This window comes from Harpia harpyja, chromosome 1, assembly GCF_026419915.1.
Source record: "Harpia harpyja isolate bHarHar1 chromosome 1, bHarHar1 primary haplotype, whole genome shotgun sequence".
NCBI lineage: Eukaryota > Metazoa > Chordata > Aves > Accipitriformes > Accipitridae > Harpia > Harpia harpyja.
The window spans coordinates 39,273,950-39,293,597 of record NC_068940.1 but is presented as its reverse complement, the minus strand read 5'-3'; positions in this window follow the sequence as shown (position 1 = coordinate 39,293,597).

Sequence of the window (19,648 nt, the reverse complement as noted above, 5' to 3'; positions counted from 1 at the left end):
TCAATTTCTTCAGTAACTAGAACTATGTCCCTGAAACTTTCTGAATATTTGGCTTTGTTCTGCTGTATTTAATTTTGTTCTTTAGGAAATACTGTTTTCCAATCCCCACCTGCCTGCCTTGCTCCCTTGTTTTTGTATTCATTTCTACACTAGAGACCAAATGAGAATTTTTGGATTCAGAAGGCCAGCAACTATAGGAGCAAGATTGAGAAAATTATATGCTTCCATTACTCCCCATTTCACTAAGTCACATCCCTATGAGGAACCTTCTTTGTTGCGATCTCTGCATCAGCAGATGCTGCCATCTTCATTTGCAAGGAATAGGGAAGCCAAGAGAAAAGGAATTGTCCCGGTGCTTGGTTTTTTTGGTACATAATGACTTCCCACCCTTCTGAAATGAGTTCTGGGCAAGCAGTTCAACTGGAGGAGCTGTTTTGCTGGTGGCATCTTAAATGTTTTTCACACCACAAACTTTTAGCAAAACCTGTTACAGGAAGAAACCAATCATTCCCAACAACTCAAACAAATCAGAGCTGTTTAAATCTAAGCAGCCTCTTAGAATTGAGCAATGTCAGATTCCCAGCAACGCAGCTGAATCATTCAGGAGGTTCTACAAATATTGAAGGATGCTAGTCCTATATAGTTTATACAATTCAGAGATTTCCTGTAAGGCTTAGAAGTACAAAATACTGCCATAAGAATGATAAAGGCAATCCTAAGCAGCTTCTGACCACTTCATATGCATTTTCCCTTTTGGGCTGGGTTACCTGATGAGCTGATGGCTGTGCTGTTGGAATAAGGTCTGATAGGTATCCTGAATCCTTGCTGTTAGAGAAGGTGAAGTAGCAGAGGCTGCTGAGACTGTTGTTGCTTGGTCACTCTGGGACCCAACTGCAGGTACCCCAAATCCCTTCTGCCATTTCATTTCCTGCCTGTGAACTCTTGTTGAAGGTGCCTCTCCTCCTTGGCCCTCTGAGCCAGTGTCTTGTGACTTTTGACAGTGAAGATCATTATATGCAGCTTATTGCATATAGAAGACTGATCACTCTGTTCTTTTGGATTGTCTTTTCTCGTTGCCCACAGATAATTCAGGCTTGATCTCAGCAGCATATTTCTAGGGTATGGTGTACTCTAGGGCACATATAAGCAGGAAAACAGACTGGAATATTTCAGCAATACTTTTATAATAAATCTGTAATCATCAAAAATTACACTGTCTCTGCCAGCAGACTAAACTTCAGTGATGAAAGGGACAAAAAAAGCTCCATTAGCAGTGGAAGATCTTAGACATCCCCTTGAACAGTGATGGACACACTTATTACTTCAGTTCTTTGTTAAAGTTGTCATGAGAGTGGCCACAAATTCTGCAAAGTGCTAGTAGGAAAGTACAGTCCCTGCTTGTTTAGAGTGTGTAAACAATGTCTTCATTTTTTAGCTATGCAGCGGTTCTTCCCACTGAAATGAAGGAGTTAATATTATTTTGTAATCTTGACAGCAGCAATAAAAGACTGTGGAACCAGTCAGGCTAGGGAAAGGAACAGCAGAAGCGAAGCTGAGGGTGATCCAGATCTTAGGCAAAGGAAAATAAAGGGGTATCCGCACAGCGCAAAGCAGATACCTGAATTACCACCAGGGAGCTGTCAAGCTTGACTTCAGAAGCCCTGCTCAGCAGAGTCCTTAACAAGGCTATTTAGCCCCTGTGGAGAGCTGCACTAATACGATTATGGGACGTCTGTTGTGCAGGATTTCTTGCTCAAAGGTACCTAAAATCTTTACACAGGATTAGGTCATACGGCATAGAAATACTGTTATGGAATTGCTTGACTGTATCTGAAGATATGAAGAGCAGGTCAGTGTCCCTGAGTGCTTGGTAGAGCTCAGAGGAAAGCAATGAAGCAGCAGCAAAGGAGTGTATGCAGTATAGGTATTCTGCTTTGGTTTGGACTCATCCAGTGAAATAAATATGAATTTTGACATTTGAATTTGCTAGCGAGCACCAGCAAAAAGAGACTCTTTTGCTCTATATGTTATGGTATATCCTATAAAAATAAAGCCTGTTTTCATTATTGTTACTGGCCATAGTAACACCTTAACTACTTTCAGAACCTTCAATGCTATTCTATTTTGTAGGCTTGTGCCCACCTGGACTTGGTTTTTTTTATACCAAAGTACCTTCTACCCTTCCTTTATCAGCTTGCGTGGTTTCACAAAAATGATTAATCATTCTGTGCTGTACAAAAACCATAATCTGTAATGATAGTGTCATAAATGAGTGGCAGTTTGTGAACAGTAGAACACACTGAAGGAATGCCTATTCCTTGTTTACAATAAAATAGATGGTGGGCAGTAAAAGTGGATCATCATGTTCCTGTGCATAGTAAATGATAATTGACATGTATAACAATCAACAGTCAGGCCTAGAAATAAGCCCATGTCTTTTCCATAATTGGACAAAGCCTGTGATATCACTCTCTTCAAATTCTGTTGTAAGTCTCTCTCTCATTCTGTAGGGACAGAGCCACTCTGTTTCAGTGGAATCCTTGAAAATCCAAAGTGACTTCTTTCATTAGGAACACTACAATCTTGTTGCACAGCTGAATTCCCTGCCTCTCAATGTAGAGATGTTGTTCTGTATTAAGTAACGACCAGTATTCTGGTAATGACAAATAATGACTTGGAATCTGTGCAAGGGCATTAATTGTATCTCTGCTTGAGATTTCCACTACATATATGTCCAACTGACAGATTAACACAAGATACGGTGTTAATAATTTTCCTTTTCAATGGAATGTGGATCACTTGTTTTGCTATGTATATAGCTTATAATATCAATGTAGCATATCACATGGATCTATCCAAATTTAATATAGAACTGTAACAGTATTCATCCAAGGAAAAAAATTTGTAAAATCTGGAATAGGTCCACACACTGACAAAAATATAGACTATGTTAAATGGGCGTAAGTGTATGGATATTGACTTTGTGAGTGGGTGTGTAAGCATCCAGACTATTCAGTATATGCAGTTTCTACAAGGGCTCAGGTGTGCTGAGGTATTGTGCTTATGGTCTGGACTGAGCATCTGAAGAAAATAGAATGGCAAATGAATGCTTTATTGGTCTTTTACAGCAGGTGGACTTTGTTTCTACCTATAAGAGATCTATACACAGATATTTTATGTATAATCATATGATAATCATTTTAAGTATGATCATATTTCAAAACTATGATTGATACCATTGGTTTTCCAAAGGTTCTTGTGAGTGATTTGACAAGGAAGACATGGTACAGCCCTGTACTATCTCTGAGCTTTTTGTCTTGCCTCGTGGTAATGTCCTTCTTCTACTTCTGCTCAGACTCATATGCTAACTTTACTTCCATTCACATCAGCAGGAATGCTAATGGTAATAATGCTAAGAACATATGTAGGTCTTGACAGGATATTAGTCTATGTATGCATGGGATGAAGTGAACATAAGTCCAGGCTTTCAGCATGTTAATTTTACTTGGTGTTTGTGCAGGCTAACAAATTCTGCCTTCTGTTTCCACTTCTCAGACTTGCAAGCAATTAAAATAGTGGCAGGCATCACTTCACTACATGGGTAATGAGACCAAATCAGGTCGTAAGTCATTTGAGACTGCACTGATATATATGATCAGTCACGTGTGAACTAATGCTTCACAAATTTATGAAGCAGTTTTGCAATAGCTAGAGGGCGGCCACATCCAGTTCATTGACTCTTGTAGAGGATCTCTAATCACTTACAAAGTCACAGCATCTCTTTTTATCCAGCAATTAAAATGAGAATACTCCAGAATTAGAATGGTACAAGGATTTAAAATCTGTACTCAACTTACAAATATAACTGGTGTACTTAGCTGGTTTGTTGACCACAGAACATAATCATAAACTATTTTTTCTGATTTAGCAGTTGTATTTTTTAATTTTTGGAGTTATCTGGAAACAGGCAGGGGTTTTGCCTGCATTTTTTATATACGAACTTTGAATCTTGGAGGATTTTGCCAATTCTGTATGAGTAATGTGGTCCCTTCCTCCCTTCCCAAATATTCCTAAAAATAGCGTTAGTGAAAATAATTTATTGTTTTTCAAGAAAAATGTTCTTGCCTGGTTTAAATCATAATCTGTTCAGACACTGACTTTCTCACAGCCTGGGAGATGTTGATCACTTTTGCGTTGCACCATTACGATGTCATCCAAAGAGACAGCAAATATTGCAAATTAATGCTGCCAAAATTGAAGTAATTACTCTCTGAAAGTGACGGGCATGTTATTAAGGCCATATGGCATTACACATAGTTGGTGTAATAACTAATCAGAAACAGCAGTATTTCTAGCACACGAATGTTTGGCAACATATACTTGACTAAGAATCTTAGTATTGTAAATATATGCATTTCTTGCCAGGAAACCAAGGAAACCACCTATCCTAAGGAGGGAAATCACATCTCCTTTCTAGCAACAGAAAATATTTGTGAGCTTGAGGTAAAAGTGATATTTGCCACCTCTTTTTCTGGTCAGTTAGGACTACGAATGGTTATTATAATCCATAATGGCAGGCTAGCTAAATCTTCCTATAAGAATTTTTTGTTTGGTTGCAGTCTGAGAGTACACAGTGTATGTAAGTGGTACAAAATTACCTCTTAATGACCTTCAGGAGAGACTTCCACTGTCCTGGGCGGCTTGGTGAGCTAGGAGGATAGGACAAGTTTCTTGTGGAATTAGGGCAGCTTTGGATGCAGTACAGTTGTCTTTCTGATCTGGCTCTTAGCACCTGGGGAATAAATAAAAGGTAACAGTAGTGAGCTTTACTTGTTTCAGATGGGTCTTGTACTGCTCTAAATAGAGCGCTGGTTCTGAGAGAATTTTGTTAACACTGTAATGATATAAATGCAGTGGGACTGCAATTTCCCCGGTCTCTGCAGCCAGTCTGACCTTATAATGGTAGACAAACTGAACATAGAAAAGTAAAGCTGCGTTAACTGCTAGTGGACAGACCAGCCTCACACATGGGGGCAGAGCACATATTGCTCCACGAGATGTTTCTCAAAATTAGATTTCCTCCTCTTTTACAAATAAGACAGCAGAAAGATGGGAATTTCAGGCCTGGATTTTTTTCCATCCCTTGTATCTGACTTCCATGAAGGCAAGGCATCTTCTGCTTCAATCTAGGTAGCTGAGAGAAAAAGAATGCCTGTGCCCATGTCAGATTGGGAACCTGAGCTGGCACTTTTCCACTTATAAAATTGGGCTAGTTATTTAGCCTGAGAGCTGTGAGGATCATTTAATTACCATTTATAGAGTACAGAAGAGCTAATATGAGTTAGATGCTTTATATTCACAGTATCCATGACCTTGCTAACTTATGCTCATCTTCAGCCCTGAAAATTGGTTAGACCTGTGAAAAGCAGAGGAAAAAAATATTGCTAATATTCTTTTTCACTTGTACTTGAATTCAAGTTACTAAGTGGTCACATACCTGACTATGCTTTCTCAGGGCTTCAAGATATTTTATTGTTCCCTCAGAGATGCCACAATGAAAACCCTCTGATGCTTTTTTGTAAGTACCTCATGCCACTGATACTTTGTGTCTTTCAATTACAGAATGTTTAATCAACACTTCTAACATGCATCCTTTCAACTCATTTGTAGGCACTTAAAATGCCAAATGTTCTAATTATTTTTAAATGCAAGAAAACGGAGACAAAATGTACTTTTCATATGAAAGAAATTACAGAAGAACAAACTTATACATGCTGTTGCTTTGTGATTTGAATTTAGTTAGATCAGAAATTTAAACTTAACCCATGGTAGCTCATAAAGTAATACTAGTGAGAGCAAATATATACAGGCAGCTTGGTTTGGTTTTATTGAACTTGCAGACAATGGATTATAATTTCACTCCTATTTGCATATTCTGAGAAACAAAATTGTGCTTTATCTGGGTTGTCGTATCCTGATTACATCCACTTTGAATCCAACATGGTGATGTGTTGCTCAGAACAGAGGCAGAGAACAGCAGTTCCTCTGTTCCTGGGAGGTCAGAGAGGGGAAGGAAAGCTTCCATTGGAAGTCTCTGCTCTGGTAGGACTTTCAGTCCAATACATAATGAGCAACACTGCTGTTCCACTTGAGCAGGCTGTTGAGTTAAATATGTTTCTGGAATGATGCTTCTGGCATAGCCTGCTTAATGCATATGCAATACATGTATTCAAGTAAAATAAAAATGAAATTAAATGTGCAGCGAGTGTGAGAGCTGGAAAAACTTATGCCATTTTTATGACTAACGTTGATGAGCTTGGGTGTAAAGCTGTATTTCCCTAGAGCAGGAGGAGAGGCCTCTGGTGTTTAGAGTTCTAGCGCTAGTACAGCCAGGGTTCCTGGAGATGTAAAACAGAAAAAACAAGACTACATGCCTATCCCCTTGGGAATAAAAGGCGGAGTGACAGATGGACTATAATTGTTCCAGCCTAATGACAAAGGAAGGACTTATTATGGTGGTCTTGCTAATGCAGACATATCTGTGGAAATAAATGGCAAAACCTACGTTGTAAGCTGTATGACAAAGAGCCTGACTTCGAGATCCAGAAACAAGTCAAGTGAAGTGAAAAAATCTCCACAGACATCTATGAGGTTTGGACCTGTCTTTTCACAGGTGTGTTGATGTTTGTTCTAGCTCTTAGCAACTGGTGACCAGAAACGGATACAGATGCTCTTTTACAACTGATAAATGGGCCTCCCTCTAGTCAGGGAAATGTTACAGTTGACTCTTTAGGAGCTTACATGAGCTACAAATATGGGAAAGCTCTTCCTATGTAATGCTGTTTTGCCTTGTCTATGTTAGACGATTTTACTGAGCACCTCCTATTGTTGAAACTGGGGCTAGTCCCTATCTGATATAAGATCCTAGATTTCTGTTTCACAGAGATAACTGCACAACCCCCTCTTCTAGTTAGACAGGTATGAAAAATGCTTGAATGAGGCACACCAGCTTCTGTTTACTGTTTAGCAGGTGAATACTTTCTGTGCTGCAGGGCATGATGAGGCGGGGGGGGGGGGGCGGAACAGAAAACAAGATTGGAAGAGCAAGGACATCTGCTGCTTAAAGACAAATCTGGTGTAATTGGAGTAACTGAAATGTGGCCAGTTCAGGAAATAGGCTGTGATATTACATTACCCAGACGCAGAGTTTAAGGACAGGCAGTTCTCACTGAGGAAGGAGAAGGAGATATGACAGTATAAATGAGGAAGGACATTATGCTGAAAACAGAATAACATTTACATGGATGGCAACTCAGAGACACCTTGAACTTGAGGCTAAAGACTGAAATGGTAAAACAATTATAATGGAAAACAATTACTGATCTCCCAGGGCTAGGTGAAAAGACAGATCAGGAAATATTTATTCAGATAGAGGACTGTACTTGGACTAGGACATTGATCATATGAAACTGCAATTACTCTGACATTGACCAGAATGAGAATTACAGAGGGACTTAGGAAGCTGAAGCTATGTTTACTGACAGATCTTTTTTTTTATCCTGCAGCTTGACAACCAACAAGATTAGAGGCCACTTGGAAAAGGTTGCAATGGTTAAGTGAGGGGACACATCTGCTGATGCCAGTGCTCAGTCTGGAATGACATTAGCTGAAAGTTAGGATGGAAAGAAATTGATGTAGAGTGTGAGCATGATTCTGATTTCCAGATGTGGTGAGCTCCATGTTCTATAGTACGCTTGGAGCCATAACTTTCAGGTGAATTGAAGTGGATATAATTTTATTGGATGACATACCAAGTAGTTTTCACGGCTGTCTGTCCTGACCTAGGTTTGAAACAGAATCACTGACCCTAATGTGGTTTGGTTTTCTTTGTCTTAAAGTTTAAAGAATATATAGTTGCTGTAAATATGATTTCTGACTAGGATCAAGGAAGTAGACAGCAAGTATCTGGCCAAAATTGCAAAGGCTTAGCTTTTGTAAAGGACAAATGAAAAAGGAGAATTATGCTTGTTAATTGGGTAATAGATTACAAAATGTTGGAAAATGACAGGCCTGGAGCACAATTTAAATCACAGTTTGTTTTGATTAGACAAAAGGAAAGAACTTGGTGTCTTTAAAAGAAAATGTGACGGGGTAGTCTAGATAAGACATTGTGAAGAAGTAGTTCCTTCAAACGATCAAATATTAGATTGAGGATAAATAAACAGGATTTACTGTCACTGTGACACATGTTACTCCAGTTACAGTAATCACATCCAACAAAAATACAACTTCTTAAGCTTATCATCAGTAATATATACCATATATATGCAGATTAGTTTGCAGTAAAACAGCAGTGGACAATGGTTTTTTGGACCCTTTCATTTTGCCTGCTATTTATATTATTTCTGACATACTTGAGTTGTGCTGTGGCACCTGTCTTTGGAATTAACTGATTCTGTCCCTAAAAACAGTTATGAGTTAACTCATAATTTGTTTGGTGTATTCAAGGAAATAGCCTTGTATTTGCTTTGATGATTTTGTGACTATATGGGGGTAAACCCAACAAGCTGATACTGAAGAAATGAATCTTTAAGACTTCATCAGATGGTTACAATGTAAATCTAAACCAATATATAATCAATAATATAATACTATTATATAATCAATATATAATACTGATAGTGAAGCTATAGGAGGGAAGTATGCAAATTATGTAAAAAGTGTTTAAAGAAACTTCCTAAAAGCAAATTGTGTGAGTAAATACTGGCTAATAGGGGAAAAGTCTTCACTCTATTTTGATCAAATAGTGCAGTAATTTTTAACAGTAATGTGCATATGATAATACATTATAAAGCAAATAAATATTAATACAAAGCCTGACATTTCTGTCTTTGTATTTTTATAAGACAGGATGATAAAAGTCTAACGGAGAGATAATGCTAACCTCCTCCATGTTGTTTTCATTCATGCCATGGCAGTGTGCTTCCATCCAGGTGATGCCCACTGAGGTACCCAGTGTCAACATATATTTTCAATTCATTAATAGACTAAAGGCTGAATTTAATTTACATGTTATGGCTGAAATAGAAATTGCCACTCTCCTTAGTGACAGTTTGGAATAGCTACACAAATGCAAGTGCAATCTTTTTGAAGCCAATGGAATCATTCAAAAGTTGTTTCCTCAAAAACCCTTTCAGTACTATTATTGTCTAACTCATTTGAAGGCATTGACAGTCTCTGCAGACAGGGCTGAACTGTAGCCATCACAAAGAACTTCATTGCCCCTTAAGATAAAATCAGATCCTAAGTGGAGACTGGTTGCATCCACAACCAGGTAAAACTGGACTGGCTTTTGTAGATGCACAAGAATTATTGCTAGAAAGGCAACACCTGTCCTCCACCCTCTGGGTGATTTGAATTTACTCCACAATGCTCCAGGCTGTGCTCATGTGACTTTTCAGCTTCTTGGCTTGAAATAAAGTTTAGCCAGCTTGCTTGGAGAACACACAGACTATACTCACATTTACTTGCAAAATACCTTCTTGACATAGTGTGATCCAGCATAAAGCTATTGAACTTAGGGTGTACTAAATGCAGTGCTTCAGTGTAAGCCTGGAGCATACTATAACCTTGAAGGGACTGGAATTTATATGTCTGGGGGATGGAGGATAGGGGGGTATGGAAGCAGCTAATGTCAGCCTGCAAAAAGACAACATGAGGAAGTTGTTCTGTCTGGTTAGTAGAAGGAGTTTAGACTGACAAGGCAGGAATAAATACTTTTTCTATGAGGTACAGATGACAGCAGAGTTACATGGCTCAGACAGACCACTGAAATCATCACACATATCTATAGAAAGTGAAGTGACAAAGGTGCAGAGAAGGTGCTATTCCGACAGTCCTTAATTACATAATCTGTCCTGCAGAAGTCTTTTAAAATCCCCAAGACATAATGTACAGAAAGACCCTCACCTTTTCTTACATTGACATACCCTTGTTGACTAACTCGTGGTGTATGTTTGATGTAATGAATGTTTCCATGTAAAAAATATCTCTCATGGGAGCTTCAGTGAGCTGTTTGCCAGGAATGTTCATCATTACTTTTTCAAATGTTAACTCTTTTGAATGGACAAAGGGGGACTGTTATATTCCTCCACTCATTCTGCCAGATTCTCAGTTGGTAAAAATCAGCATATATCTTTTGGATTGAGATTAATGGAGCAGCATCAATTATACCACACATGGATCTGTCATGGCAATTTAATAAATTTATAACTCTTATATTTCCAGAATAAATATGATTTTGAAATGTGATTAGCATTAGTACCTTTTAATAGCCACACCAAACTCACTGTGTCTTTCAGCAGTCCTGCCTGGATATTCCCTCTGTAGAATAGTTATGGAACTTGAGCAAAATGAGGGAAATAATAAACAGTTTCAAAAGAATTTTTTGTGCATATGCATTTTGCAGGCCAGAGAGTAAGACTTTGGCACATAGGCACACAATTCCTACTGCTTCTTTCAGAAGACAAGTTCAGGAGCGATACATGTAGGGTGAAAGGGTTGGCAAAACTGGGGCAGAAGAGGATTTACAGAACACAACCAGGATATGCTCTAAGGATAGCACAATAATTACTGTGATCTATCTGTAAATTTGCAAGGGGGCAAGAAGGGTACAACACGAAGGGGCAATAGCATGGAGGAGTGCTGCTAAGCTGCATGTTTAGAGTCACAGCACTGGTACAAGAATATTGTGCATTTCACTGTGGAGGTGTCTGGGGGGAAGGTGGTCTCTTCTGCATATTCAAGCTCTTTCCAGTGTACAAGCTTTTAAGCATATTTTCACAAATAACATTAACATACAGCTGCTGAATGCCAGCTAGGAATGTGTTGTTCTTTCTGCAATATGCAGATGTGATTAGTGCTAAAAATAATACCTAACTGAAAGCTCTGGGAGCTGTATGTCTTTCCAATAATTTGTCTTTCTTTTAGACACCAAAGAAATACTAAAAATAGTCACAGAAACAAGAAAAAGAGCTTAGCTATATTCCTTCTGTAACCTGCAATGTAATTTTATTCACTTAGGTCTAGCAGGCTGTTTTCTGAATTTCTTCCCCCTGCCCTAAATGCCTTGTCTGCATTTCTGAGTATCCTTTTTGAGCTTTCTTATTTAGGCAAAGGGAATTACCGCCATCTCCTGGTCAAGCGACAGAGACTAATAAAATATCTCCACCCACTCATGAGCTGTATAATCACCCCACTCCCCGGAAGCAGGGATTTTCAATGGGGATCCACATGGATTTGGTGCAGGTCATTCCAGTACGATTATTATACCAGTTATTTATCTGACCATTCAGAGAAAAGGGGAACACTCAACTCATCGTAGGTTGGCAGCCTGGTCCAATGGGTCCTGACTAGTCTGAGGTTTGTACAAGGGTCCATCATCGGTGTAACATGTGAGTGGAGACAAGTCAGTGATCTGTGCTATAAAAGGAGGACAATTTAAACATTCTTTCATTAGACAATGCTTTAGACTTCTTCAACAATACCCCTTGCAGATCAACAATAACCCTTTGTGTTACAGATTGACATAAATTGTGTCTGTACTTTTATTTTTGCTTCCTGAAGTGACCATTTCAGCACAAACCATTCAAGAGCTTAAAAATCAGTTGAGATGAATGACTAAAGGCACAGCTGAATGTCATCAGTTCCCCTCAACTGGTCATATATTGCCAGTAAATGCCTTACATTTTTTTTTTTACTGTTTAAATAATATTCCTGTGACTGCATGTGAAACGGGACAAAACCATTGCCTTTTATATATTGGGAATGATCATTTCTATAAGGAATTTATGTTTCCCCTAAGAATCTAATCTTTGGTATGTTTGCATCTTCTGTGATCTTTCTTCATCAGAAAATTCTGGCTTATATGCAAGTCAGTTTAAATATTTATTTATCCAAATACCAGTTTGGAATGATAATCTCCTAATTTTTATCTTCCGATACCTTGCTTTCATTGTGACCTCTGAGTTCATAGGCAGAAGTAAATAAAAAAGCCACTTACGTACAGCCACCTTCGGACTGAATCTGCCAGCTAGTAAAATATAAAGGTTGATCTTCTAAATGCTAGTATGCATTGAATATTGTGGTGCCTGGAAAAGACTAATAAGTAAGGAGGCAAATCTGGAAAGTACCATTACAGCATTTTGAGAGTTTGGCTTTTGTTTTACAAGAAAAGAATCCTTAAAGAATAAGACCAGAGGCCTGCAGCCACGCACAGCATTTGACTTAACATTTAGATTCATTGTGCTTGCTCACATTCTCTCTGTGCTCTAATTCCACAGCTCTCAATGGACTCTGCATACAAGAAAAATTTTGCCCAGAAGTTGACACTTCTTCTCAACAAGAAGACTAGGAGCAATATTTAATCTTATTTTTAATTTTTTATAGTTTCCATTCATATTTACAATGAAGTGCAATAGTCTTTTATTCCCCACCGTGTAGTCTGTGGGAATTTCAGGATAAAGGACTTTGTGTTTAATGGTTTTCATGTTCTTACTTCTTAAAGAACAGAGAGTAATTTATGGTATTCTTTCTCATACTCAGTAGGCCTCTGCTCATCCCATTAACTGTTTCTAGTAAACAAATGATCTCAGAGCATTTTGTTATGCCCTGAAGATGCACGTGTTGTTTGTATCATATGCATTAGCCAAATGTTCCATAGTGCAGGAAAAAACAAATGCAGCAGAACAGATAATTGTAAAAAGCTTATCACCAGGAAATAATTTAGAAGAAATCAAACCTGACCCCAGTAAGTTTTGGGTTTTTTAAATTATCTTCAATAGACATACAAGATGAATGCAGATTAAGATTTTGAGCTGTCTTTGATATAAAGCCTGACAACAGCAGACAGCAAAGCAGGAATGGTAGCAGATTTAATCACGGATTTTGCCCACATTCAGCAGACCAGCAGGGCACTCATTCAGAGACTCATAAGATTATTCTTTCCCCCCCCATGAAATCCTCTTGCTGCTTTCTGGTTCACTGACAGCATCTGAAGATGTGTTCTGATCTGATGTGGTGCTGCTAACAAAGGAATTCTCTCTGGACCTCATCAGTGATGGAAATTGCAAAAGATTTCACTTCTAACCTGGTAATTGATCTTTAAACTCACTTCAGAAAAAAATACTTGCCAACCTTGCTGAGCTGGGAGTTGGTGAATGATTGCACTTGTTTTCCTGTTCTCTTCTACAGCACCCTGCTTTTCTGCTGGTCCAAGGGTGAAACCAGTGAAGACAGCAACGGTTTTCCTCCTTTGGGTTTACTGTCAAGACTATACTTTTCTAAATCTCTAAATAGTGCAGGGCCGTCATGTATAGTAGGCTCCACAGCGTTCCTTTCTACTGTAAAAGAAATCAATATTGTTACCATCTTTTCATAGGGTCCTTCACCTAGTTGAACCTCCTCATCTCCCCTTATCTCCCTTCAGCTTTCCCTCCCCTCCCCTGAGGTTTAAAACTGAAGGCCATGATCACTATGTAAAAGATGATGGATGTTACCAGTTTTCACTACACCTTTGGTGAAGGCACAAGCAGAGTTGACAGGGTAGGTTAGCCATCTGTTCATTGTGCATTTTATCGCAAAGTCAGCCCAAGTTTACAAAACCGCATTCAATGGTGGGATAAAGTGAACCCTCCAACTTTGCACTGAAGCAGATGAGGTCTGGCATGAGCTGTTTGTTCAGATGTAGGGCCCTGAGCTGCAGCAGGGAGGCAACGGTAAGCCCCTGGCAATGGTAACATCCTTAGCTGCCAGCAGCCTTCTTCATAGTAATGATAGTGCCTATGGCTGCACCCCTCAGCTGGCCACCAGGAAAATCTTTCCTTAGGTACGTCTGTGTCCAGAGTTCCAGAAAGGTGAATACCTGATTTTACTAAAGTATCTCAGAGTGAAGTGACACAACACAGGGAATGCAGTACAACGGCTCATTTCTACTGAAAGGAGGACAGCCTGCTTCCCTCACTCCTTGCTTTCCTCCGTCACCTTGTACTGAGTCATTGAACCTTGCTGTGAGCTGATTCAGCTTGCTAACTGAGCAGGAAACACACTAGCGAAAGAATGAATAGATTTCTGCTGAGTTAGCGAGTTGAATCAGCTCACAGAGAAGTCGGATGAGTGCCAAAACTGGCACAGGACAGGGCTAGACCTGTGCAGCTGGACCTCTTCTTTTTGGCTGCAGCAGTGGCTCTCCATGTACACTGTGTACCCTTGCTCTTAGGCAACCAAGCCATTTGACCTTACATTTAAGTATACATTAACTGCTTTGCCAAGCAGCATCTAGAATCAAAGGAAGGGATTTGGGGGGAACTAAGTTAAATGAACAGAAATCTGTTCGTTTCTGTAGAAGTTTTGCCTAAGGAAAGACTAAACAAGAGCTAAGGATTTCAGTGTTGCAGGACATGTCAATCACATGGGTGGATGCCAACCTGTCTCTTCTCACTGTTGTGTGTACAAAGTGATGATGTTTTATGGTTTCCAAAGACAGTTATTTATTAAAAATCTCTTCCATATAAGACAGAAGATTGCGAAGAAACTATAAACAGAAAAAGAAGAATTTATTATTTTACGATCTGGCATATTTTCATCTTTGTTTGACAGCATCCCATAGTAAATCATACTGTAGCACTTACTGCAGGACAGAAACAGCTGTATACAGGGTGATCTGAATGCAGGGACCCGAATTCTTTTTCCCCTTATACTGACTATACTTTCACTGCTTTCAGTGGAGACACATTTTAAAAAGAATTAGCCAAAAGCTTTTTAGATATGTTGATGGGATTCATCTGTAGGATTAGCTATTGAACCTTTAGCGGTGATTTTAATTTTAATATCAAATGATCATTCTTCCTCTGAGGAAGCTGGCTTAAATGGGGAAGAAATGCATCCTGACATGGTTTTGTGAAGCAATCATCTCTTATGGTATTTTTCATGAGGAAATGAAAGAATGTCTCAGTCTTCCCCTCCATGATCTTCACTGTTTTGTGGAAAAGGGAAAAAAAAAAAAAAAAATCAGGTGATTAAAACATAGCATCCTCTTTTAACCCTGCTATTTCTGAGACTTTTACCTTTCTGATTTTTATTATTGCAAGAGCTGATGAACTGTAAGTGATCAGTAAGAGAGAGAATAGGCTGTGCTCTTAGCCTTACCATCTGACTTAGTTAATCTTCCAAAATGCAATTTATTCTGAGTGCTAACTGCAGTGACTTTAATGGAACACAGGGTTAAAGTGAGAAACTGGAAACAAATGCTCTCTATCTAAAGGCCAATCAATAACTGAATAGTTTGACAATTCCAAACCTCTGCCACTTTAATGTAATTGGAGTGTATGGAAAAGACATTACATTTCAGCACCTACTAGCATCAACTTCCATTATTTGTGATACTACTCTGAATACATTCAAGTCATACTGTTGCAATAATATGAAAGGAGTGGGAGTAGAGGGCTGTGCTGTCTTTTAAATCTATTTTAAGGGATTTTGCAGTTTTACACAGATTGCAGTTTGCTGTTTATATTGGTTTTGGGACACATGGAACCTCTCAGCATGTTTGAAGATTTTTATGGGCTGGTCTGTCTAAAAGCAGTGAGGCTGAACATGTTTGAAGCTAGTTATGGGGAGTCTCTATAGCAGTCCATCATCTGTGGTTTCTCCAGATGAGCAATGGGGGGAAAAATTAATATTACTGGAGTGATATTATGCAACAAATCACATGAATGACATAATGTGCAAAAAGATACAAACAGTGAAATTCATTTTTAATAATCACCCTTAATATTGATCATTCAGTTGTATCGATCAAAAATTGCTTTCCGAAAACAATTTCCTGTGACTGCTGGCATGTTTGCTTCTTACTCATATTAAGTGGGAAAATTCATTTGGAGAGAGAGAGAATGGGAGAGATTCCCTTCCTCTGGCTTGCAGAGGTAAGAAACAATTTCACATCTGGCTGAGTGTCATTCAACTGCAGTAAAGAATATCACTGGGAGGACCAGTTTAAGGCAGTTACAACTAACTTACCTGCTTTGTCATTACAGGGTCTGTTGAATCTTTCTACATAGAAAAGCTGAATTCTATATGCACCTGTTTTGGAAAGCTCATTAGTTTATGGGTGTGTGTATAGCTATATTGATTATTCTTTTGAAATATCCTACTGACAAAACCAGCCAATTTATCTCAGTGGAACTAACTGAATATTTACTCCTTTTCTCTCTTTAGGGGATCCAACTACTCCAGGCAGCATTGCAAAATTAGCCTAGTTTTCTTAATGCATTCTTTCAGCTTTAGATATAGACAGCATAATTGTAAAGAGATACTGGAAATTTCTTTGCTTAGCTGGTTTAGTTTTAATTCCGCACCCCCTGCCATTTTTCAAAACCTGACAATGCAAATTTCAGATACACATCTAATACGGGATTAATTTGGAAGAATGCATGTGTCCTTTTATGACTTTCCTTGAACGTGAATCCAGAAGTGTATTTTCAACTGTGATAAAAACTTACACAACTTTAACAGTTAGCTAGTAATTGGCTATTTTGGGAGGAGAAAAAGCCTGCACAGACTGTGTGCTGATCACCAGCAACTTTCTGGAAGCCATAAGCAAGGTGGCTTGGCCCAGCATAAAAAGTTTCAGACTGAGGAAAAGATGAATCTTATTCTCTCCTTTGCTATCTTGACGTGGTAATTTACCTTCTCTATATTTAATTTCTCCACATGCAACGAGGGATAAAGCTATTTATCAGCCAGTAAATGCACAGCCTCTATAGTTGCTATGGATTGTTAATGCAGAGGTATGCTGAAACTGTAGCTTTAATTCCACTACTATTGGAAATTGGGATGTTTCCTGGAACCTTTATCAAAAAGAGACATACTAAGTGGGACTGTGGTTTGGTAAGTTGTGGCTACTTGTCATAAAGTCTTTCCCCTTGCCTGCTTTTATGTCTGAAAAAGGCTGTTGAAACCAGCAGGGTTTTTACTTACTGCTGCTAAATACAGATATTTCCATGAGATTTAATGTATTTTACAATTTTATAAGTATCCATGAATAAAACTTATCTAGTAATGAGGAAAGAAGTTAAAAATATGTGGTTTCCTATGGCTTTTTTTCATCACTTTGAGACCAGACTCATGAGAGTCTGGTCTTAACTATCAAGTTAAGGTAGATTCTAAACAGTATTTCTGACAGTTTTGTAATGGGGAAAACCCCCCAAACTAAAGGACATTCACTTGATGGAGGGAGAAGCCCAGAGCTTCTCAACAAGAAGCTTTCTGGGGTACATACAGAGAGGAAGGGCAGGAGGAACGGTTGCTGAATTTAATGTAAGGATGGTTCAGTGGTCAGAGGAAGCCTAGGCTCCTATGGAACACAGTTATTTCTATGTTGCAAAAGAAACTTCTTGTACGACACTGGGCATATGGCTTGCATGCAGATTCTCAAGGTTCTTCAAAAGTGTTTGGAGGCCTAAACCATAAGAATAATTCTTGTAGTGTTTAACAGTCAGAGGCGCAATGGAATTAATAATGTTTCCTGCTATGGTTTCTTTTCCTTTCCTAAAAATTCTATTGTTCAAGTTCTTTATGATTGCCGCGGAACTCTGAACTAATGTTTCCAGGGAATGGTCCACAAAAACTCTGAAAGATTTTCCAAAGCTTAGGTATCAAATTTAAAACCTGACTGTACATCCAGTGCCTAATTGTTTATTTCATGTGACTGATACTCTGCAGTTACTGATACTGAATTTTAGTTGCCATTTAATCACTTCAGCCACTCATTACTGCAACATTCTTCTGCAGCTGTTTTCAATTGCCTTTGGATTTTTTAATTCTAAATAACATTTTATAATTTGAAATTTTTTCACAAGACTATCTACCCCTTTTTTCACATCATTGGTGAACAAGTCCTGGCAGATCCCAAGACAGATCTGAGGAGCGTAGTGCTGATCACACCCATCCTGTGTGAAAACTGCTGTTTGTTTCTTGTCTTTCAACAGTTTTAATGCAGTCATTTCAGTTAGAATTAAATCTCTGAGATCTTGTTCTCATTTCCCATCTGTACAGTGGGGAAATAGTGCTTCCTACTTCATAGGGATGCTGTGGACATAAATACATTTCAATATTATTGCAAGCTAGTCAGAAACTGCAGTCAGAGAAGCAGCAGATACAGCGAGTGCTTGATCTCAACCCAGAGCTGGCAATCACTCAGACTGGGAGCTGGGAGGGCCTCCTAGGTCTGGTAATATAGATAATCTCCTTAGTGAGCAAGGAAGGAAACTGTTTATTCCACTGCAGCAAAATGTCCAAGGTAGGCATAACAGCAGCATCTTTGGTAAGAGTAGTGTGGTCAAGAGGACACATAACAGAAGATGAAATATGAGATCACCAGTAAATATCGCTCTGTGTTGAGTAGCTGGTGGCAAAAGATTCAGCTGAGGCACTCACTAACCGCTAAAGCTAGAGGAATATGTTGGTAAAAGAGGATTGTTTGTTACAAGAAGTAGGTGTGGAAACCCCAAAGATCCTGAACAGTTGGCAAACTTCTATTCTGAACTTTGTAATTATCTCCTCTTTAAAAAATAAGCGAACCACAGCCATGGTCTAGACTACATCTCAAAACCCTGGTGTGATTCTCTAATGAGAAATATTAATAAATGTGGTCCATAAAGCACTTCTGGCTAATGACATTATACTGGCTTCTCCTTTTTATCACCATCTGTTAAACTGCTTTAAAAGGCAATTAGATTGCCTTTTAAAGTTAGATTGCTTTAGAAGGTAAAAATACTTCAACTATTTTCCTAATCTTGTCTTCCTATTTAAGCAAAGTCTTTTAGATAGTTGAACTGATGATATGCTATTGGTAAGAAGATGAATAATAATTCGTGAAATAGTATATAGATAGACAAGAATTAGGGGAATGTTTGGTCCACACTTTAAAAAGCTGAAAACTTTTGTTGGGTTTGAGTATATACTCAAACCTATTGGGTTTTGCTGGATTTGGGTTATATACACTTTATAGCTGAATTACACTGAATTTATGGAATCTACATTTGCTTTATGCCAGAGTAGGCAAAAGAAATAAGGCCCAAGGTTTGTTATTTCTTGCAGCAAGACACACTATGTGTTGTACTAGCTATAAATTGCTTATTATTTCAGAAAACTTTAATAAACCCCCCTGAGAAATAAAATAGAGCTGAATTCACATGGGATCAGAGATAAATGATGCATCCTTTCCAAATCACTCTTTCCAAGCAATGCATTCATGTGATAGGTTCATTAACTTTCGTGCAATAATTTGCAGATAAATTCCATCAAAAAAGCAAGCATTCAAGCACCACTAATAATATGAATTTGATTTTTGCACATTAAAACTGTGATAAAACCATACTAATTATTTTTAATTATCTCAAGATGAAAATACGTCACTCATGTAAGTAATTATGTAAGTAATTTAAAGCTGATTAAATAATAATGATCCCTTGCTCATTGCCTTCAAAGTGCTTACAACCAAATTTAATTTTAAGCAGGATCAAGAAAATATTCACTTGATTCAAACATTAATTACTAATTTTAATCCTAATTCATTAAAAACAGACCTATT